The following is a 24,120-nucleotide window of genomic DNA, read 5'->3' as shown; positions in this document are numbered from 1 at the left end:
GCTAACAAATAAAGATTTTAAAAAATGACTCGGACTGTACAGCTTCAACACATTGAGCCCAATTCTAAAATAATTGGCCAGCTAATATTTGGGAAATATAACAGGACAGGATTGTTCAAGCGTTTGTCCCTAAGGTGCATGGTGAAGGCAAAAATATTTAATTCCATAACTAAGAATAAATTTCAACGAGAAAGAGAGAATCTGCAATTTAAATTAGCATTAATCAATATAGCGTAAATTTTTTTAAAAGGCCTTTGTTTCAGATGTCCAAGCCCACCAAATCCAAACAGAACAAAGCAGAATTTGACTGTTAGATAGACTGTGTAGCCTAGAAATTCAGGTGCAGATTTCTCGAGCCTGTGGTCATCATTCAAACAGCTTTGAGGGAGATATGTTATCAATTCAAAGGACTTTCCACTCCTCATGCCTACCTATAACTATCGTCCAAATATTATTATGTTTCAGAGAAATTATGGTCTTTACTTACAGAAAGGCCATAATAATCTTTGCTGCAAGACTTTTCATTCTTAGGATCCAGGAAGGGTACCCACTGCCGCAGATCAATGGAAAACAACAGAGAGACAGCGAAGGCTGCTCCAGCACTGAATAGATTCATAATCGCAGAAGTCCTGAACTATTAATAAAGTTGAAAGAACAAGCCTGTTATTATACATTGAAATCATTTTGGAGTGATACTGAACATATCATAGATACATAGACTCTTAGAGATTTACAGCATGGAAGGAGGCTATTCGACCCATCAGAACCACATCAACAAAGATCTGACTACACCTATCCCATTTTCCAGCTTTTAGCCCATACCTTGGAGGTTGTGGCAATGCAAGTAACTATCCGAACTCTACTTAAATATTAAGAGAGCTTATGACTCAGCAACAATAACAAGAGTACATGATTTGCCTGGAAGGCACTGAGTGGCAGAGTAATAGAGGTAGGAAATGATTTCACCTCTAAAAAATACTTGGATGAGCACTTGAAGCATCATAGTATTCAGGCTATGAGCTTTGTGTGGAAAAGTGGGACTAGCATAGATAGTAGTTTACTTTTGGTGGAATAGATTTGATGGGCCAAAAGGCCTTTCCTGTACTGCATGACTCTGATTCCATGAAACATTAATTCAAACAATGAGTTCCAGACTCATACCACCTTCTACATGAAAAAGTTTCTCTGCAACTCTCCTTTTAACCTTGTGCCTCTTATCTTAAATTTATGCCCCTCAGTTATTTATCCCTCTACTAAGGGAGAATGTTACCTTCCTATCCATTCTATCTGAGCCCGTCATAATCTTATGTGGAATTCCCTGCCACAGAAAGCAGTTGAGGGCAAAACATTGAATGCTTTTAAAAAAGAAATAGATATAATTCTTAGGGCTGAAGGAATGAAAGGAAATGGTATGAAAGGGGGGGCAGGGTACAGAGTTGGATGATCAGCCATGATCAAAGTAAAGGGCAGAGCAGAGCAGAAGGACCAAATGGTCTGCTCCTACTTTCTATGGTTTCATTTTATAGAGGGGTCTCCAGTACAAATGTCTGACTTAAGAATGCTCATACTTAAGATCAGAATCCTCTGCGGAGGTGTAGTTTTAAAGATGGGAACAGAATTAGATGATCAACCAGGATCATAATGATTGGTGGAGCAGGCTCAATGTCCCTCATGGCCTACTCCTGCTTCAGTATTTTCTACGTTTCTATGTAGCGGCCTGGCTTGCTATTCTCAGGGATCTGTGTACCTTCTAATCTTCCAGATCTGTTTTCCAAGATCCTACCATTCATGATGTAATGCCTTACCTTGTGGGCTCTCCTCAAGTGCGTTACCTCACTCCTTTCTGTGAATTCCATGAAGTTAAATAAAAACTGAGACATACACATAGGATTAAGGGAGAAGCTGATATATCATAAGCAAACTTTTAAAATACGAAATAAAAATAATGCTTTGTTGCTTTAAAAATCAAAAAAAGTTACTTATTTTTCTGAGAAAATGACTTGGCACACTTGCAAAATTAATTTTTAGGAACAGCATTCCATTTACTACTGCTCTGTCTACCGAACAAGTCCATTGATAGCCTCCTGCAATTGATGGCTACCCTCCTCATTATATATTATGCACCATTCTAATAAGGCATCCGAGTCTGGAATTTGCAATTGCAATGATGGTTTGCCATCTTGCTGTACAAAATCAGCAGATGATTCTGGCATCTATGCATGCACAGTTAAGGGCAAAAATCCAGAATTTTACCAATACCTCGTTCCTCATTGGCCCTCCCTGCTGCAGCTTTCATAGATGCAATCAACATATAATTGATAGTTTACAATGAAACATTTTTTACTGAAAAAGCACTAAAATGCTAACCCTTTTCAATCAGGAGTAATGGGACTTTTAGTGGGGCTCTAATTTGAAATTATTGATGAAAAACTTTGCTGTTCCTAAAAATTAATTTTGCAAGTGTGCAAAGTCATTTTCTCAGAAAAATAAGTAACTTTTTTGATTTTTAAAGCAACAAAGCATTATTTTTATTTCGCATTTTAAAAGTTTGCTTATGATATATCATAAGGCGGGAGGAAGGGATGGGTGAGAGGAAGAACAGGTTAGGGAGGCAGAGACAGGCTGGGCTGGTTTTGGGATACAGTGGGGGGAGGGGAAGAACTGGGCTGGTTTTGGGATGCGGTAGGGGAAGGGGAGATTTTGAAGCTGGTGAAGTCCACATTGATACCATTGGGCTGCAGGGTTCCCAAGCGGAATATGAGTTGCTGTTCCTGCAACCTTCGGGTGGCATCATTGTGGCACTGCAGGAGGCCCATGACGGACATGTCATCTGAGGAGTAGGATGGGGAGTTAAAATGGTTCGCGACTGGGAGGATAAGAGCCCAGGTTCAAACCCCATCATTGCTGATGGTGAGGGTATGAATTTAATTAAATAATTTGGAATTGAAAGTAAGTCGCAAGGCGAGTTTTATAAAAGCCCCTTTCTTTACACGAATCCCTATTTGGAAAGGAAATCTGTTGTCGTCACTGAGCCAGGCACATCTATGTGACTCCAGACTCACAACAATGTAGTTCACTTTTAAGTGCCCTCTGAAATTGTCCAGCAAACAATAAGGTACAAGAGCAAATAACAATGTGTAACAATTTACTCAGTAAATAACATTCAGGCTTTTTTCCAGAAGCTGAGGTCATAACCTGTTTCCACAGTACAGTGCAGCATCAGAAGAGAGCTGTGCTACTGAGCTTTTCTTCATTAGTGAGGCAACAGATCAAACAGAGATCCCCTTTGTCATATCCAGTATGCAATTGAACAACTGAAAACACATGAATTATCACTTTTGACTGAGATTGTTGTGAAATGGGAAAGTGTAGCTACGTAGCTAATAATAAGTACTAAATACGCTATTTGATTGTTGCACGTTTGTTATTGCAGCCAGTCTAACTATTTAGGAATGATTGAGTACACAGGATAATACAAACATAATGATCCTGATTTTGAGTAAGCTATAACGGTGAAACTTGCAGCATCAGTAATCTGCAGAGTAAAACGAATGATATGGTAATAGCAAGAATCTTCACTGATTTACCACCAACAAATAAATATTCTGACCAAGATATCTAAGGCTGGTGTTTTAAGGCATTAACAGCTTCCTATTAATACACAAATACTTAATGAGCCGCCAGCACTAAAACTGAAACATGAAAATGGCTGTCAAAGACCAACAGATTTTACAACTCTCTGGGTCTAAGTTATACAACTTATCAAATGTTCAAATGGATTTAGCAAAATGTATCTGATATTAATTGCTGTGGTGTATACGCATTTTTGTGTCATTTATCAAACTGTATAAATGTTTAGAGTATATTGTATTTTAAAATGATTCATATAACTTTTAAGCAAATAAATACATTTATATAAACATGTTACGATTTATTAAAATTATGATAACCAAATTAATTTATTTTAACTTTTGTTCCAATTAAGTTTTGACATGACAGCTACTACAGCAGGTCAGTTCTGTCAGAATCAGTGGTTAGAGTTTCGAATTACTGCACCACATGAACCATGCCGTCTGTCCACATTGCAGAGAACAGAGGGTCACTCTGCAAGCCAAACATCCCTGCCCTGGTGATTCAACATTCACTCACACCATCACATTGGGTAAGTCCACAGCTTAATTTGAGGTCAGTGGCGAGGACTGCAAAACATGAATCTTTAACGTTTAAAGGGTGTTGTGGCATAATGATAGCTCCTGAGCCAGAAGCCCAGGGGTTGAATTTCACTCAATGGCCAAGAAAAGTACAGTCAAAACCTGGGCATGCTGGGGAACCAACTTGTAACACCTTTCATCAAATGGCAGGTGGTGAGAGTGGGACAGATTCCTGGTCAGCCATATGATGGAAAGAAATTGCGGTGTCTGCCATCACTATCCAGACATCCAGGTTACAATATTTATGTAAAAGTGTGTGTTGTTGCAACGACTTAGACTCCTTGGTATCTGGCTGATTCAGTTGACAAGACAACCATGTGAATCAGACTGGTGCTAACATCAAAGGGCTTCATCCCTGTTCCCAATGGGGGTGGATTCAAAACATGCCTCCTTGTCCTATTTGTTCAGAGTTTGATCTGCCATCAGGCTAAGAAGACCATTTTATGTCTAACCCTTTGCCAACAATTTCAGCTTTAGTGCACGAAAGGCCATGGGCATCTCCTTCTATTAGAGAGATCGTTGGAGAGGCACCACTCCACAAGCATGGGAAAAGGCAATGAAGCAGAGTTTCCAAGAACAATCACAATCTTTCATCAGATCTAAAAAAAAGGAAACTGAGCAGTTTTAAAAATAAACATAAGGCAACGAAAAGGTTAGAGACTTATGCATGTGATTGTGGGAGTGCAGAATGAACTATAAAGAGTGTAACGGAAAAAGGGATGGTTTTAAATGACTGCAGTGACAGACAATAAAAAGTATACCCACTAGAAAGAGAAACAGTTTAAAGATATAAATGAGATAAAATTTTTATTGTGCAATGGTACAAGATAAGCACCATAAACGAGCAGCCACTTCATGTGCGCAGGTTTAGAAATGAATAGAAAGCAAACTGAAAGAGACTTAAGAAAACAAAAAATACTGAAGATCACTGCAGGTCCGGCAGCATCCATGGAAAGAGTGCAAGCTAATGTTTCAAGTCTAGATGACTCTTCCTCGGAGCTGAAGTGAAGCGTGGCGGGAGTAGCATTAATGCAATATTGGCGGGTGGGCGTGTTGGAGTGCTGGGGGAGAAAAGATATTGATAGTTCAGATTCAGTGAGTGGAATGTGAGGATGACAGAGCAGTGGTGTGTCTAACTGCCAGGCTGGAAAGAACAAACAGCCCCAAAGGGGTATGGGGACAGTGGACATGTTGACAGAGAATGTAACAAAAAAGAATCTCATCTCCATTTCCAGCACATACACAATTCATCTGCAATGATGCTGTGAATCACTAAATCAGTGAATAATGGGATATAGGAGGAGGGTAAAGCAGGCCTGATGGCAAAGCAGAACAAGATCCACCAGACCCCATTGTTGTATTATTTCAGCAAAGGGCATTTATGCCAAGTGCTTGGCCTAGCTGCATTCCAGTAACCTCCCATCACCCATCATGAAATATCAATACACATATCTCCATGTCAACTGAATCTCCTGCTGCTGGGAAGAAAAGTTAATTTCCTATCTTATTAATGCCAGTTTTATGTCAACTGTGGAGCTGCAAAGTATCAAATAAATGGATAGGACAATGTTGGGCACTAACAGTGGCTCAAATAGTAACACTTTCACTTCTGAATCAGAAAAGTGTAGGTTCAAGTCGGCAAAGATTTGAGCACACATCCAGCCTCCTTGGGAAGTCTGATGGGATTGTTTGAAATGCTTGCTGCACAACCTATTCCATGTAAATTCTCCTGTCATGTTTGACAAAAGTAACATTGAACAAGGTGTCATACTGGCAACATAATTACCCATCTGGGGAATTAGGGTTAAAATTTCACACACCACTCCCACCCAAAGCCTCCAGAGTTTGAGAATGTATCATGCATTGAGTAACTTACAATGGCTTTCTTTGGTTTCCTTTCCGAAATTATCGATGTGACTCCTGAAATTATAAACTAGAGAATAATACTAGAAGTTAATTGTGATTTTAGATTATAAATATATAATCACTAAAATTGCATTATAACACGTACATTTTGTACTTCTGAAGGTTTATAGATGGCAATCAAACAGATGCAGAGGGGAAGCATGATTACTTTCACATATTGATGAGAGTTCTGTGAGGATGTAGAGTACGGGGCGCACAAACGGGAACTGATAGATTTAGTTTATCAGTATTTCCAAAAGGTGATTGATCAGGTGCCACATAAAATTTTAATACACAAGATAAGAGTACAGCCTTTTGGTAATATGTTAGTAAGCATGATTAGGAAGCGGAAATTTTGAACAAATCAATTGTTTTAGTGCAGTAAATAACAACTAGTGGAGTATCATAGCAAACTGTGCTGTAGCCTCAAATATTTATCATTTATTTTAATGACTTGAATGAGGAGACAGACTGATTGCATTGTAGCCAGAATTGCTGATAATACAAAGCTAGAGAGCTACATGTGAAGTGGATACAAAAGGCTGCATTGAATGGAATCAATGTGGCTCTTAACTTCCTGCTGGGCAGAGGTCTGAACTTTCATGTCGCCTCCCATAAGAAAAACTTTCCAAATTAAGCACTACTCAGACCCTGGATGCTGGTGAGCCTACTCCAGGATTTTGCGAGCACAAGCCCAAACTTCTAAGAACTATCAGTTACTCAGAGGTTAGAAGCCTCGTTTAGCAGCAGAATCATTCAACAGGCAGTGGTCATTGACAACACAATGCCCATTCAAGGACCACTGTTGTATTTATGTTTCCAACACATAATTGAGTGGTGATGACAGGAGGGAGAGGTCACAGAATAAAGATGGAAAGGGAGAGGCAGTTAACGAGTTCAAAGCAAATGTAGCTGTAGCTCTGAGCGGGCCTCCTTCCTTTCCAATGCCAAGCCCCTAGATGAGACGCAAACTGCTTTTGAATGAAAAATGTCATTCTGGAAACCTGTGCACAGCACCATATGGGTTTGCCTGTCACTGTCCACTCACGGCAAGCCCTCTATGTGCTGCTGGTTTAACAACATCAGCAGAGGGGCACGGTGCTTAAGTGGGCATCAAGAATTTTCCTGCCAGAGACTTAAGTTCTGGTGGATGCAACATTCCTGCTTGGATCCTGCCGGATAGCATCAAAAATGTATAAAAAGTCTGCAAATGGCTGCAAGTAGGTTAGATGAGTGGGCAAAGAAATTATAATGTGCAATATAATGAGAGAAAATATTAGGAAAAGGCAAGTTAAATAGAAAGGGTCCATTGCATATTTTGGAACAGAGAAATCTGTGTATTCTCAGATATGAATGAGAATTAATTAAGAAGGCTAATGGAATGATGACCTTTTTAGCAAGGAAAATGGAGTATAAAAGTACGGAAGCCTTACTTCAAAATTGCAGGGGACAAATGAGATAGCACCTTGAGGAGTCAATACAGTTTTGTTTTCCTTTGATAAGGAGAGACATTGTTTCATTGCAGTTAGTCAGGAGGTGACTCAGTAAATTGATTCCTGGGATGAAGGGAAGGTCTAATGAGGAAGGATTTGGCAGATTAAGTTAAAAATCATTGGTGCTCATAAAACCGAAGATTTTTTCACTAAAAAAAGATAACACTTTGAGGCTGCTGCACAGGGTAAATTCTGAAAGAATATTTCCACTTTTAGGTCATAGAATTGCAATAATATGGAAACAGACCCTTCGGCCCAACAAGTCCACACCAACCTTTACAGCATCCCACCCAGACCCATTCCCCTATAAACCACCTAATCTACACATCTCTGAACACTCTGGACAATTTAACAATGGCCAATCACCTAGCCTGCACATCTTTGGACAGTGGGAAGAAACTGGAGCACCCAGAGGAAACCCACACAGTCATGGGTAGAACATGCAAACTCCACACAGACAGTTAACTGAGGGTGGAATTGAACCTGGGTTCCAGATGCTGTGAGGCAGCAGTGCTAACCACTGAGCCACTATGATGCCGCTTAGATAAGGAAGGATATTGTTTCATTGCAGGTAGTTCAAGGGGTGGCTCAATAAATTGAGTCCTGGGATGAAGAAAGGTCTAATGAGCAAGGATATAGCATATTAAGTCCAAAATAATTGGCACTCAGTAAACACAAGATTATTTAGGTGGAAGGGAATCTAGAATTATGGTAGACAAGGAACTGCCATTTAAGACCGAGGTAAGGAGGAATTCTGTTAATGAATCTGTGTAACTCTTCACTCCTGAGAATAATGGAGATTGAATCATTTATTCAAGGCTAAGAAAGACTTTTGAACTCTAGGATACTCAAGAGTTAAAAGCAACAGGCTGGAGAGCATAGCTTAAGCTAGAATCAGAGCTGCTGTGATCATACTGAATGGTAGAGCAGCCGAAGCGACAATATGGTCTTCTCGTGTTCCTATTCCATTTGTAATGACTCTGAAGGCTTGATCGTTGGGAGTAGGTTGACTTTTATGATGTAACGACTGGTGCCCACTCAGGTTGTGCATATTCCTAAATAAGTCATTACATGAATATCTGCCTCAACTGCACAACACAGCCACTCATCAACTTCATCCACCCTTCACTGATTCTCATCTGTGATTAGTCAGCACATCCATCCCAATTGCATCCCAACTTCCCACTCTCTTCAAAAGCAGGCCAGTGTTATTAGAGTTAACAAGGTGTAGAGACGGATGATCACAAAAGGCCAAGCAGCATCAGAGGAGCAGAGAACCTGATGTTTGGGGTGTGGACTCCTTGGCCTGCTGTGTTCATCCAGCTCTACACCTTGTTATCTCAGATTCTCTGGCTCGGCAGTTCCTACTATCTCCAAATGTTATTAGGCTTGGATTATTCCTGACAGTGAAGTAATTTTTTGTTTCTACCTCTAGAAGTTTTGGAACCAATGGATTAAAAAGGTTGAAAGAAAATGGGAGAAGAGAAAACGTTTTTAGAAAGGAAAACAGTTATGAGTGCAAAATGGTGGATGGGAGAGAATTGTGGTTGTAAGAGCTGTTCCTTTTTTTTGAAGAATTTTCAGTTCTGGAGCCAATTTCCTCAATTTCTTGGCAGAGTAATTACTGTTTTTATAAGTTTTTTTGCTTTAATTTTAGAAGTTCAAAGCAAAATCAAATACAATGTTACTTTAACAGGAGGAAAGAGAGAAAGCAGGATAATCAAGAGATATTACGTGGGAGATACAAGAACGGAACAAGGGTTCATCAATAAACCTAACAGTGAGTTTTCACAGCTGACCGACTGAGAAAGTACAAGCATGCAGGGTATGGTGTGTGTATGGAATGCTCTGCCACAGGAAGTGGTGAAGGTGGGTACAATTACAAAATTTAAAAGACATCTGGGTGGATACATGAATAGGGAGAGTTAAGAGGGTTATGGGCCAAATGCAAGCAATTGGGACTAAATTTACTTTTGAGGTATCTGGCCAGCATGGACGAGTTGGACCGAAGAGTCTGTTTCCATGCTGTAAAACTCTTTGACGTATGACTCTTAAGTGCTGAAAATCTGAAATCAAAAAAGAAATATTGCAAATACTCAATGTAGTGTTCAATGATTTGATTGATCTGTGTTTGATTGTCTTGGCCTATCCCCAGGCCCAGGCACATGTACCCCATTACTCAAATTTATGTGCAGAATGAGAGAACTAAAGAAGCAGAGGAGCTTTAAGGAAAGAATCTTGAGCCGAGATCATGGTGTAAATAAATCTGGTGCAGATTTGCAACTAGCATTATCTCTGTATTGCTTTGAGAAAATCCAACATCCCAGATCTAGTGCAAACCAGTGAATACCTAACACTTTGCAGCAGCATTCTCTCTAATTTTCCTCCTAGCTGCACTGGCTACTGAGGCCTCCAGAATGGGAAGTCAATGCCACGGTCAACGTACCAATGTCAATCTCTGTGCATGGAGCTTTCGAATGGCTGTTTGTGTGTGTGGCCTTGCAACCTAAAGGAAGTGTTGCTTAGCAGTTCTGGTGGCATTTGCAGAGAGAGAAGAATTAAAGTTGCAATCTTACTATAAAATGTTTTATCTTGAAATATCGCTTTAATTTGTCCCTGATTAGACTTAGAGAACTAAAGTTAATTCCTGGAGACTTCTAGCAGTAATGGCAACAGAAACAACAGACAGGAAGCAGCTTTAACAAGCAATGTTTCATTTAAAGCAATAATATCTTACCATCATGGGAATCCGCTGAAAAGTAATTATAGTTGGGAAGGATTGCTTCTCATCACCGCATCTTAGTGCTGTGACAAAAATATGCCCACTTACTTTTGTTGTGCCTTCCCCTGCAGCACACAAGCCCACTCATAATTGATCATATGTACTAGCTCCTCTATGTGGCCATATTCTGAGACTTTGTTTGTTCAGCGGTTCCCACGCGTGGGAACTGTTTCACTTCAGCAGACTCAATGTGACTGGATCAGTACCTTAATTTGAATAGATAAAGAATGGGAGGTTGCTATCCTTTTCTGTATGTGGGCTGCCCCAGCCAACTTCCTTACACTTGTAATGATTGACACGAGGGTCAGGCAGATCTTATTAACTATGAGATTTTTAATTGCAGTTGTTAACTCTGTCCAGTCAGGGAACCCTGGCTGACAGATATGAACAGGAGATTCACACAGTCTCTTCGTTCTAGGGACTGCTTCTGCGCTGGCTGGTTCAATCCCATGTACTGTGCACATGTAAATAAAAAATGAGAGATAATGGGAACTGCAGATGCTGGAGAATCCAAGATAATAAAATGTGAGGCTGGATGAACACAGCAAGCCAAGCAGCATAAATAAAAGATGACTTGGTGATGAGATGCCATCCTCTGTGCAGTTGCTTCACAGCACTATATCCATGCTTTACATCAGAAGCTAAAGAAGAAAATATTCTTTAAGAAAAGAAAAGCTTGCATTGATGTAGCACCATCTCATGACCACCAGTTGTCCCAAATTGCTTTACGACCAATAAAGGATTTTAAGGTCAAAGCTGTAGTGTGGAAATCATGGTAGCTAATTTATGCTGAGCAAAGCAGAAATATGATTAAAAAACAGAAAATCAATGTTATTATGTGTTCATTGAGGAATAAGTATTGAAAAGGTGAGCAGGAAGAACTGCCCTGCTCTTCAAAACAGTTCACATGGTCTTTTACATCCACTGGACCAGGCTGGTACGGTCTCATTCTGAAGTCTCACCTGAAGGATAGTCCATCCTTGACTTTTTGTGCAAGAATCCAGGCGTGGAATATGACAGCAGCAGAAGCAGGCCCATTAAATATTTTTAAGGCTGACATACATAAATCCCTTGTCATTCAGGAACCGAAGGGATGGGGGGTTGGACAATAAAGTGGAAATGAGTCCATAGTCAGATAGGCTTTATCTTAATAAATAGTAGAACAGGCTCAAGGGACCAAATGGCCTGGTCCTACTCTTAATTCTTATGTACTTATTTGAACCCCAAGTTTCAGAGACACAAGTGCACAAACAACTGATCCACAATAAAATCAAAGATGTATAAATGTCTACATTCAGACAACAGTACATTGGTGTGAACCCCAGACAAATATTGGTCAAGCCAAGAGCACCATCATGGAAAATGCGCCCTTAAACTGAGAAGTAGACCCTTTGCTCAGTTTTCCCCATTTTGAGCTGCTAACACTCACCAATGTTCCACTCCACCAGGGTGTTCCCATATTTGCTGCGAAGGATGACGGGCTCAGCTTTAATGGGACCCCGAATGCAATAAAAACCAGTCCCAACATAATCTGGGATACCTGCAAGAGTGACAGGCAGAGGTTGCTTTTATTCTTATGCAATCAGTTTGGAAGATTCTGCCATTATAGTGGTCAGGAAGGGAGGAGAGGATGAGATCAAAATATACAGAGACAATGTAAATCATCGAATCCCTACAGTGTGGAAACAGGCCATTCAGCCCAAACAAGTCCACACCAATCAGAGGCTCCCAACCCACTACATACCCTATCCTTGCAACCATGCATTTCCCTTGGCTAATCCATTGAGTCTGCATATGTTTGGGCTGTGGAAGGAAACCCACACAGACAAAGGCAGCCACCCAAGGGTGGAATCAAACCCGGGTCTCTGGTGCTGTTCAGCAACAGTACTAACCACTGAGCCACTATGCCACCTCGAAAGCATTTACCAATACTGCCATTTAGGAATGGAGGAATTTTACACAAACGTGGTATTGATTTTGCTCAATACAATTAGCAGAAGGAATCACTTAACATGGTTAGATGTAGAAAAATCAAAGCATGACATAACTCACCAAGTTAAAGGGGCTTACAGTGGGGTAAAATGAAGCTTTCAGATCAGCCTTCCATTATTTGCAGGGCATGGTCATTAGTTACATTGACTGCCACTGCCTTTGCAAAGATTTGTAGCAGTGTCATAATACTCCACATAAAGAGGCCATTTGGCCCATCATGCCAGTGTTAGCTCTCTGAAAGAACAATCTAATAAGTCCCATCCTCCCAATCATTCCCCTTCACTTGGTCCAATAATAAAATTTTGTAAATCTTACACCTAGAGCTATTCGCTTTCCTTTCAAATCATTTAGTATAGTTGGTTCCATTGTGTGAGTTGTTTCCATTCTCACAGGAAGATCCTGTCCGCTCAGTTTGCGATCAACAGGATTAGGCAGATGTTGTCTACTACTTGTTAAAGGATCCATTATCTGCTGTTGGATTGAAAAATCTGTCAGGAACAAACAAAGAGCTCAATTTGTATAACATATCTCCAAGTCATGATAAGCAAACACTAGAACGATTTCTGAATCATTCAGTCGCACAATTCATAAAGCAAAAATGTAGTTTAGTTGAAATGATTGTTATTGACTAGTCTGTGAGACCAGTATGAAACAGTTGCCTGCTGAATATTTATACCTTCTCCTGGTTGAAAACATTTGACTCAGGTTGTGACAAGTCAGTTTATTGCCAGTTCAAAACAGTCAATACTGTTTAACTTATCTCAACCAAAAAATCCTCACTTTTTTATTTGTATTATTCTGGTTATTTTCTATAAAGGAAACAGGTGAATCCACCCCTAACAAAGTAAGCTTTTGTGAATCAGTGCGAAGTGTGAAATACTAAAGAAAACTTGTCAGGAAACAAAAGAAACATTAACTGAAGCGTCAACCTTCAAGTTGCACTTTGTAAACGTCGTACAAGTAAAAAAACTTTCTTCAAAAAATGTACAAGCGGCTCAATCTATTTTCAGTGAACACTGTTTCTTGTTGGGATCTTGTGCATTTCTAGAATGTATACTATAGGAGGGATTGCACTGGAGAGGGTGCAGAGAAGATTTTACTACCGACCTATGGCGCCCCTCTCATTTGATGCTAGTCCAATTCTCCCTCTGACCATTGCAGGAGGTATTTAGAACCACCTGAATATCCTGGAATGGATTGGCATCGCTGCCACTAGTGCCACCTATAAAAGGCCACAGTGCACACCTTCAAGTGCTGGCAGGCCAGAGCTACCCTGCACAATTCCTCACATTTCCCCTGGACATGGCAGATAACATGAAATTGCCATTTCGCTTCATGGGCAGGGACCTGAATGTCCTTGTGTGCAGGCTGATACAAGAGATGGGACATCTTCTGTCCTCAACACCAGCAGAGGAGGCCATGACGCCAGAGACTGGCAACTCATTCCGAGGTTGCCACCGAGGTCAGTGCAGTAACAGCCATCTGGAGGAATGTCTATCATCAATGGAAGAATTACCTGTTGTGTTCCACCAGTTTACATGCTACTATCTTCTCTTGAATACCTCAGACTCACACTACATCTACTACTGCTGCACACACCTCCCACCAAGACACATGTTCCACCACACTCACTAGACTGTAAGATCAGAAGAATTAGGAACAGGAGCAGGAGCAGGCTGTTCAACCCCTTGAGTCTCTGACATTCCTCATATTGACTTTCCTGTCTTTTCACCTGTGATTTCTCTACTGCTCAACATCTGTCCATCTCAGTTTTAAATATTTGCAAGTTGTCTACCCCCACAGCTATCTGTGGCAAGGAGTTCCATATGGTCACAACCTTCTGAGAGAAGAAATTCCTCCTTATCTCAGCGTTAATTTGCACACCTCTATTCTGAGATTCTGCTTTCTGGTCCTAGGCTCTCCCATGAGGGGAAACATTCTCTCAGCAGTTATCCATCAGACTCCTTTAGAAATCTTATACATTGCACCTCTCACTCTTCTAAACTCCATTGTGTGGAATTCCAACCTGTTTAACCCTTGCTCATAAGACAAGCCCTCTATACCAAAGATCATCCAGGTTAACTTTTTCTGAATTACCTCCAAAGAAATGACATCTTTCCTAAAATGAGGGGCCAAAACCACGCACAGTACTCCAGGCATGATCTCACCAGCATCTTGTGCAGTAAGATTTCCCTACTCTTATACTCCAACCCACTTGAAATAAGGGCCGACATTGTATTAGCCTTCCTGATTATCTACTGTACCTGTGTGGTAGTTTTCTATGATTTTTGCACAAGTCCACCTAAGTCCCTTTGTGTTGCAGTTTTTTGCAGGTTTTTTTGCCATTTAAGCATTGCTTACCACAATTCACTCATTCACTCTGTCACTCCCCACCCCCCACAGGATGCTGCTGTTTATTTATATTTAACATGAAAAGGCAAGAACCTTTAAATTGACTTTGGTCTCCTGCCATTGGGACACAGTATCGTTCTACCAGTTTACAAAGGGCCCACATTTCTCCTGTCCATTCTCATTTTTTGAAAAAATTTATTTTTAAAAATTGCTTTGATTTTGACATGCCTTTCAAGTTTCTCCATTTCTGAAGCCTTTGCTGTCTATTTTGTTGACTTTTGTCATCCTAATTATATCTCCTGATTTTGAAGGTCTGTGGCAGATTTCTCTTTTTTTAACTTTAATGAAGTCTTTGATCTCTTTTAGACATTCGTGCCATCGTGCTCTGTGTTCACTAAAAACAGAGTTTGCCCTTTACACTGATACTGTATCACTTTAAATATTTTTGTCCAATCTATTGCTGATCTTCCCTCATGTTGCACAGGAATAGATATTTTCTGTAGCTAATCTTTATTTCAATACACTGAAGTCATCTTTATCTAAATCTACAAAGTTTCTCCCATTCAAACTGAATCACATTATGATCAGTGCTAGGTATACTTTCTTCCACTGATTTGTAATCACCAGTGGGAGTTAAAAAAACTCCTGGCACTATTTTGAAGAAAAGCCTGGGAGTTTTCCTCAGACGTTCTTGTTAAGATTTATCCCTCAACCAGCATCTCTTAAAAATTCTTGTAAATGTCACCATTACAAATTGGAGGATCTAGTGGTGCGTAAGTTGGCAGTCATAGCTTTCACAACCATAACGACACTTGAAAAGTACTTTGTTGGTTGCCGGGTACATTCAACTTTCTCATAGTAGTGAAAGGTGCCATAGAAATAAAGCATTCTTTTCCTTTCTTCCTCCTAAACATATTAACCAAATTTTTGTTTAAATGTCACATATAAATAAACATACATTCAAAAACTACTGTAATTTTGAGAAGTTTCTGCAAAATAACATCACAGTATAATGCATAATAATGCATAAAGAACAGAATGAGCTTAAGAAACAAAGAGCACTGCGAAATTGTTTTGTTTACCTGGATTTTAGCAGTTGTATAGAATATCCCAATGTGGTTTCTGCACAATCTTCAAACAATATTAGCCTGGAAAAGGTGAAATTGCAGAACTAAAATCCTGCAGGAGCTGAAAATCTGAAATAAATTCACAAATGTTGCAAGTTTGTTGCTGATTTGTGCGGAGAGAAAATGATTGAACACTTCAGGGCTTGTCATTAGAACGGGCAAAGTGAGACATGCAAAAGGTTTAAACCGGAGAATTGGAGAGGAAGGAATAAAGAGCGAAAGGGAATGTCTGCAATCACACGCACACAGGAAACTGTGAAACCGAGGTTTTAGTTTACCCTGCATCACACACGTCTTGCAGTGAATAGTCAAACCTCAGCCATCTGTTTAAATGTGCTTGGGTTAGCTGATAAAAATTAGAAATATATAAATGTCAACTGGTGCTCTTAGAATGACAACTTGTGCATCAGAATCTATTTAAGTAGAAACCAAATGAGATAAATGGTCTTTTTTAGGCAGTGGTGTATGAATTGCTAAGAGACAGAGGCTTGTAAACAAATATCACATTCTTCGCACATTCTAATTTTTAAGGTTTACTTCCTGCAAATCTACAATTGGAAATGCAGATTCTTGCAATCAACTGGTAAAAATTGATAACAGAATTTGCATAGAAATTAGTGTCATTAAACTATTTAGCTAGATTTCCTGATAGAGGCTAGGTAGAAGATTAAAGAATGGAGCCTAAAACGTATAATCCCTGGTTCACTCCCAATGCCAAACTCAAACAGGGGAAGGAACAAAAGGATAAAGGAGATAAATCAATGGCTTAAGATCTAGTGTATTGTTCGAAGATTCAGGTGTTTTGGACAATTGGAATGTCTTTTGGGGTAGAAAAACCTGTTTGAAAAGGATGTGTCTAACCTGAACTGGAAAAGAACCAGTGTCTTAGCACAAGAGATTTGCTTGTTCCATTGAGGGAGACTTTATGTTGATAAGTAGCAGGAGTAGAGGAATAAGTAGCAGTGTAAATGGAAGGACTGATGGGGAAGGTTCTTCATATTAAGAGAGCATAGCAATTAGAAAAGAAAGCCGAGAGTCAGAGTATGTAATAACACTAAAGAACTAAATTGCATTTATTTCAACGCAAGTGGTCTCACACGTAAGGCTGATGGACTCAGGGCATTCTTAAGAGTATGGAATTAGGATGTCACAGCTATTACAGAAACTTGGCTGAGAGATGGACAAGTCTGGCAGCTCAGTGCTTTTAGACGCCATATGAAGGATAGGGAAGGAGGCAAGAAAGGAGAGGTGGGGTGGCATTTTTGATTAAGGAATACATTACTGCTGTAACTAGAGAAGATACTTCTGAAAAATTGTCCAGTGAAAATAGATGGGTAGAAATTAGAAGTAAGAAAGGAAAGATCGCCTCGATGGGATTATAATGTGGGCCTCGCAGTCGTAAGAGGGAAATTGAGAAATATGTCGGAAAATCTCAGGTCTATGTAAGCATAATAAGGTTATAATAATGGAGGTTTTAATGTTCCAAACATTGACTGGGGCTATCATAGTGTTAAAGGTTTGGATAGTGAACAGTTTGTTAAATGTGTTCAAGAAAATTTTCTTAACCAATATGTGGATGGCCCTACTAGTGAAGGAGCAAAACTGAACCTCCTTTTGGGCAATAAGGCAGGGCAGGTGACTGAAGTAAAAATGGGAGAACACTTTGGTTCTGGTGTTCATAATTCTATTAGTTTCAACATGGTTATGGAAGAAGATAAGCCTCCCACAAAAGTTAAAGTTTTTAATTGGAGTAAGGGAAATTTTAATTATATGAGACAAGAACTTTCAAAAGTTGACTGGAGTAGACTGTTGGCAGGTAAATGGACAACTGATAAATAGGAGGCATTCAAGCATGTGGTGACAACGGTCCAGAGGCATTAGTTTCTTATTAGAGTGAAGGGTAAGATTAAGGAGCAATAATCTCTGGGACCTGAGCTAACATATCCCAGATCACTGTGGGAAGTAAGGGAGGAAATTGTGAGGCCCCTTCCATGAATATTTGCATCATCTATAATTGCTTGCAAATTGCCTGATGATTGGAGGGTGGCTAATGTCATATCTTTGTTTAAGAAAAATTGTAAGGAGAAACCAAAGAACTATAGACCTTTGAGTTTGGCCTTGGTTGTGGGTATATTGTTGGAGGTAATTATAAAAAATAGGAGTTATGGACATTTAGAGAGGCATAAATTGATTAGGGATAGTCAGCATGGTTTTGTGTGAGGAAAATCATGTCTCACAAACTTTACTGAGTTGTTTAAGGAAGCTACCAAAAAGATTAATGAGGCAAAGCAGTAGACATTATTTACTTGAACTTTAGTAAAGCCGTCGACAAAGTTCCACATGGTAGACTAATTAGTAAAGTTAGGTCACATAGGATTCAAGGTGAGCTTGCCAATTGGATGCATAATTAACTTAATGGCAGGCCACAGAGACTGGTAGTGGAGGGTTGCTTTTTGGTTTGGAGACATGCCACCAGCGGTATTCCACGGGGATCAGTTCTGGGTCCTCTTTTGTCTATCATTTATATAAATAATTGGCATGAGAATTTAGAAGTCATAGTTAATAACTTTGCGGACTAGGCCAAAATTGATGGCACTATAGACAGCGAAGAAGGTTTTCTAAGATTGCACAGGGATCTTGACCAAATGGGTCAATCAGCTGAAAAATGGCAGATGGAGTTCAATCTGATAAATGCGAGGTATTGCATTTTGGTACAACAAGCAAGGGTGGGGCTTATATAAGTAATGGTAGGGCCTTGGGTGGTGGTGCAGAACAGAAGGGCCTAGAAGTGCAGATGCATAATTCTGTGAAGTTTGCATCACGTATAGACAGGACGGTTAAAAAGGCCTTTGTCACACCTGTCTTCATTGCTTAGTCTTTTGATTAGGGGTGTTGAAAAGCCATGTTGATGTTGTACAGTACCTTGGTGAGGCCTCTTCTGGAATATTATGTCTGGTTCTGGTCACCAGTTAAAGGAAGGATATTATTAAGCTAGAGAAGATTCTGAAGAGAATTACCGTGACGTTGCCAGGTATAGTAGGTTTGCGTTACAAAGAAAGACAGGGTAGGCTGGGACATTTTTCACTGGAGGTTAGGAGGTTGAGAGGCAAATTTATAGAAGTTTATAAAATAACAAGGGGTATAGATAGAGTTAGTGGTAGTCGCCTTTTCCCTAGGATGGGGATTTCAAGACTAGGGGTCACATGTTTAGGGCGAGAGGAGAAAGATTTTAGAAAGGCACAAGGGGAAATTTTTTTTATACAGGTGGTGGTTTGCATGTATGTTGAATGAACATCCTGAGGATTTGCTGGATGGGCATACAATTACAATGTTTAAAAGACATTTGGATAAGTACAAGGATATGAAAGGTTTGGAGGGATATGGGCCAGGAGCAGGCAGGTGGGACTAGTTTAGTTTGGGATTATGGCTAGTATGGGCAGGTTGGGCTGAAGGGTCTGTTTCCATGCAGTATGACTATGACTCTTTTGCTCTATTAGAGAGCAACTGTTTATCTGGCCTCTTAATAGGGTTTGACAAAGTTTGCAAAGTTATGTCAAAGATCAGTTAATCAGTGGCAGGACCCATACTGCAGGATGGTATCCAGTTTGGTATGCCAGGAAGGAACAATGCTAAGGTTTTAGATTGAGAGCAGAGGAGATTAATGGGAATGGTGCAAGAGATGAACAATTTCATTGTACCACATGGAGCAACTAGATTAACCAGAATTATTTTCTTTAGCACAGAAATATTTAAGGGAAGACTTGATAGAGGTGTTGAAAAATCTGAAGGCTTGATGAAACTTGATAGAGGATATAAAAAGAAGCTGTCACCAATGGCAGAAGTATTGACAATTTGAGGACACAGGTTTGAAATACACTTGTGTCATAAGTGAAAACATTTGCACGATTGATGGATGTAACCTAGAATGCAATGCCTTCAGAAGTGATGGAAGCAGTCAAGTTTTTTCGTATAAGGCAATGGTACTGAAGAGGTCAATGTTTAAGTGACATTAGCTCCATTTGTTCTACTGATATTACACACAGTCTGTAGGAAGACAAGGAGCTATATTCCAGCTTTCACAGGGTACAGATGTTTCTGTATCAGCTCCCTAAGATGCCAACAATTATGCCTGACCAAATGTAGTTGCACTTGTCGCTATGATCGCTAGGTATCTAAGAAATGTGCCTTTTCGGCAGATACCTCACAGCAGACCGTCCTCTGCAACTGATCTCTAGATGTCTCCAAAATGAAACAAGGAAGGATCAATGCCAGCAACTACTTCAAACAACTCTTAACTAGGAACACATACTGGAAGAGGTAGCAAATATCACAAGTATTGAATGTTGTATTAATAAAGTTTGTGTATGCACAGAGGAGATTAACAGTGTTAGCAAGACTCACTGTGTTGATTCAATATTTAAGAACATGCAATAGGAAAAGCTTTTCAATTTCTAGCTGGTTTTAGAATAGTTAGGTCCTTGTTTTGACAAGCAAAGACTCAATCGACCAAAGGGCCTTTGTCTGCGCTGTAGATCTCTTTGAGTCCATCGATAAATAAAAATGCAAAAGGAAGAGGGATTACAAGTGTAAAACCTAGTAATATTTTATCCCAGCTCAATTTAGATTTTTCTACAATGTCTTACTTCAAGACCAATACAGGTAATCACTCGGTGTCTCAGATTTCTTGAGGCAGAATACTCAGTGATGGACAAATATTAAAGCTGGGGGAGATGTTTAAGGATTGTGGGTTTTTCATACCCTTTGAACTCAGCATTCAGCAATTCCCATCCTATTATGAATTTAAAACCATTCGATATTATCTGATTAAAGCCTTGTCACATTTGACAACATTGGTTGAACACTTTCTCCCTACGGCAGGTTTTTTTTCCTTTATTCATTCATGGGATGAGGGTGTCACAGTCTAGGCAGCAGTTATTGCCCATCCCTATTTGCCCAGAGGGCAGTTAAGAGTCAACCACATTGTTGTGGGTCTGAAGTCACATTTAGTCCAGACCAGGTAAGGATGGCTGTTTCTTCCCCGAAAGGACATGAGTGAACCAGATGCACTTTTTCTGACAATGGACACTGGATACAGGATACATGGTCATCATTAGATTTTGAACTCCAGATATTTATTGAATTCAAATTCCACCATCTGCCAAGGTGGGATTTGAACCCAGGTCCCTGGACCCCCAAAGCATTATCTTGGTCTCTAGGTTAACAGTCCAGTGACAATACCACTAGGACATTGCCTCTCCTGGCAGGAAGGTGGGATGTAAAATTGGCTGTCATGACAAGGTATGATGTGAGCCTATGGCTTAGCTGTTTATATTCACATTTTACCAGGGGCAGGTGAGTTGTCAGAAGGCTCCCATCATTGTGAGAATTGAAGCTCATAAGTGGCGAAATAATGATCACACTAGACTCTGGTCCTATTCCTGTTTGTATTTTATTGTATTTGGTGGGGTCTCTCATTTTGGCTGCTTCAGTAAATGGACAGACTTCCTGGCCTAGGTACAGAGTAGGGGAGTGTTGTCAGCCTTCTGGAGAGACCACTCTCTCCATGGCTCCCTTGTCCGCTCCACACTCCCTCCAACTCCATCACACCCGGCACCTTCCCCTGCAACCGCAGGAAGTGCTACACTTGCCTCCACACCTCCTCCCTCACCCCCATCCCAGGCCCCAAGGTGACTTTCCATATTAAGCAGAGGTTCACCTGAACATATACTGTATCCATTGTACCGGTGTGGCTTCCTCTACATTGGGGAAATCAAGCAGAGGCTTGGGGACCGCTTTGCAGAACACCTCTGCTCGGTTCGCAGTAAACAACTACACCTCCCAGTCACGAACGATTTAACTCCCCCTCCCATTCCTCAGACGACATGTCCATCCTGGGCTTCCTGCAGTGCCACAATGATGCCACCCGAAGGTTGCAGGAACAGCAACTCCTATTCCGCTTGGGAACCCTGCAGCCCAATGGCATCAATGTGGACTTCACAAGCTTCAAAATCTCCCCTTCCCCCACTGCATCACAAAACCAGCCCAGCGTGTCTCTGCCTCCCTAACCTGTTCTTCCTCTCACCCATCCCTTCCTCCCACCTCAAGCCGCACCTCCATTTCCTACTAACCTCATCCCACCTCCTTGACCTGTCCGTCTTCCCTGGACTGACCTATCCCCTCCCTACCTCCCCACCTATACTCTCCTCTCCACCTATCTTCTTTTCTCTCCATCTTCGGTCCGCCTCCCCCTCTCTCCCTATTTAGTCCAGAACTCGCTCCCCATCCCCCTCTCTGATGAAGGGCCCAGGCCCGAAACGTCAGCTTTTGTGCTCCTGAGATGCTGCTTGGCCTGCTGTGTTCATCCAGCTCCACACTTTGTTATCTGGGAGTGTTAACAGTTGCCTGTATTAATATATATGTCTTTGATGATCCAGCCTGCAGGGCTTCATATTGAGCACCACATAATGTCATGGTCAGCTCATTATCATCTTAATGATAAGCCAATCTGTTTTGATGTGTTGCAGTTCAAAGTGTGATACTGGAGAGGAATGTAGATATCAATCACAAAGCCAGCATTTGCTGTCCATCACTAATCACATTTGAACTGAGTGGTTTACTGGGTCATTTCAGAATACAGCTAAGAATCAACCACATTACCCACGTCATAATGCCAGACTTCATTCTCTGAAAGGCTTCAGTGAATCAGATTAGATCATAGAATCCCTTCAGTGAGGAAAAAGTCCCTTCAGCCCAACAAGTCGACACTGAACCTCAAAGCATCCCACACAGACCCATCCCCTGTGACCTAATCTACACATCCCTGAACACTGGGATTTAGCATGGCCAATCCACCTAATTTGCACATCTTTGGGCTGTGGGAGGAAACTGGAGCACCCAGAGGGAATCCAAACAGAGAATGTGCAAACTCCATACAGACAGTCGCCTGAGGGTGGAATCGAACCCGGGTTGCCGGTGCTGTGAGGCAGCAGTGCTACCCACTGAGCCACCATGCCATCCATGAATAAAATCTGCAAGTTGAGGAAATGTAGTCAGTAGGATTTTACAAGAATTGGTGGTAGGTTCATGGTCACCATTATTGAGGGTAGATTTTAATTCCAGACTGTATTTATTGAATTTGAATTCCTTCAGCTGCCCTTCTAGGTTTTGAACCCCTGCCACCAGAGCATAAGTCTGTCCGTCTGGACCACCCATCCAGTGATACTGTCATTATTACCTCACCCTCTAGACTATTCACAATTCTAATTAACAAAGTGTCGAGCTGGATGAACACAGCAAGCCAAGCAGCATCTTAGGAGCACAAAAGCTGACATTTCAGGCCTAGACCCTTCATCAGAAGAGTTGGGTCCAGGCCCGAAACGTCAGCTTTTGTGCTCCTGAGATGCTGCTTGGCCTGCTGTGTTCATCCAGCTCCTAACTTTATTATCTCGGATTCTCCAGCATCTGCAGTTCCCATTATCTCTGATCACAATTCTAGTTATTATTTTAGAAAGCTTTAACAGTCCACAAATTTGCCAAATGTTTTAAAATACATTGACACATTAATCCCATTCCTCCCTTCATTCTTCCCATCCTGTCACCATCCACAAAATTGTGGATGAATCTGATTAATTTCCGAATAAAGAAACTCATCTTTCCTTCTCCTGCAATTTAACCTGTTGGTCCTTCACTTTATTTTCCCAATTTTAAAAGAAATCATAATAGAAAATCACAACGAATCACCTTACAGAATCATAGAAACCTCCAACCTCCTTATCGCTCCTAATTCTATGAAGGATTAACCACTCAGCCCCATGGTCCTTTAGTTGCCTATGCCCTTTAAGCATTTATCCAAATTCTTTTTCATTATTACTGATGAATCTGCTTCCCTTTCTGGTTGATCACAATTGGCTATTCCAGATCACAACTGGCTTCCTAAAAATATTATCCTCAACAGTTCAATTGCCAATAGCCATGAACTGTAAACTTGTTCCATATTTACTGCATCAACAACTCTCAGGTTTTTTGAACATCACTATTAAATCTCTCCTGCCCTTCTTTTACAGTCCCTTGTCCCCAAGTCTCTCCTCATGTAGTTGAAGTATTTCATCTCTGGTGCCATTCTGGTAAATTTCCACTGCTCCGTCTCTAAGACTTTGGAATCTTTCATAAAGTATGATGCCCATATCTTGATATAATTTTCCAGTTGAGGATTAGCCACTGTTATACAAATACTTTTCAGGTCTTGACTTTGCTGTTCT

This window comes from Stegostoma tigrinum, chromosome 14 (genome assembly GCF_030684315.1).
Source record: "Stegostoma tigrinum isolate sSteTig4 chromosome 14, sSteTig4.hap1, whole genome shotgun sequence".
NCBI lineage: Eukaryota > Metazoa > Chordata > Chondrichthyes > Orectolobiformes > Stegostomatidae > Stegostoma > Stegostoma tigrinum.
This window is presented reverse-complemented; position numbering follows the sequence as displayed.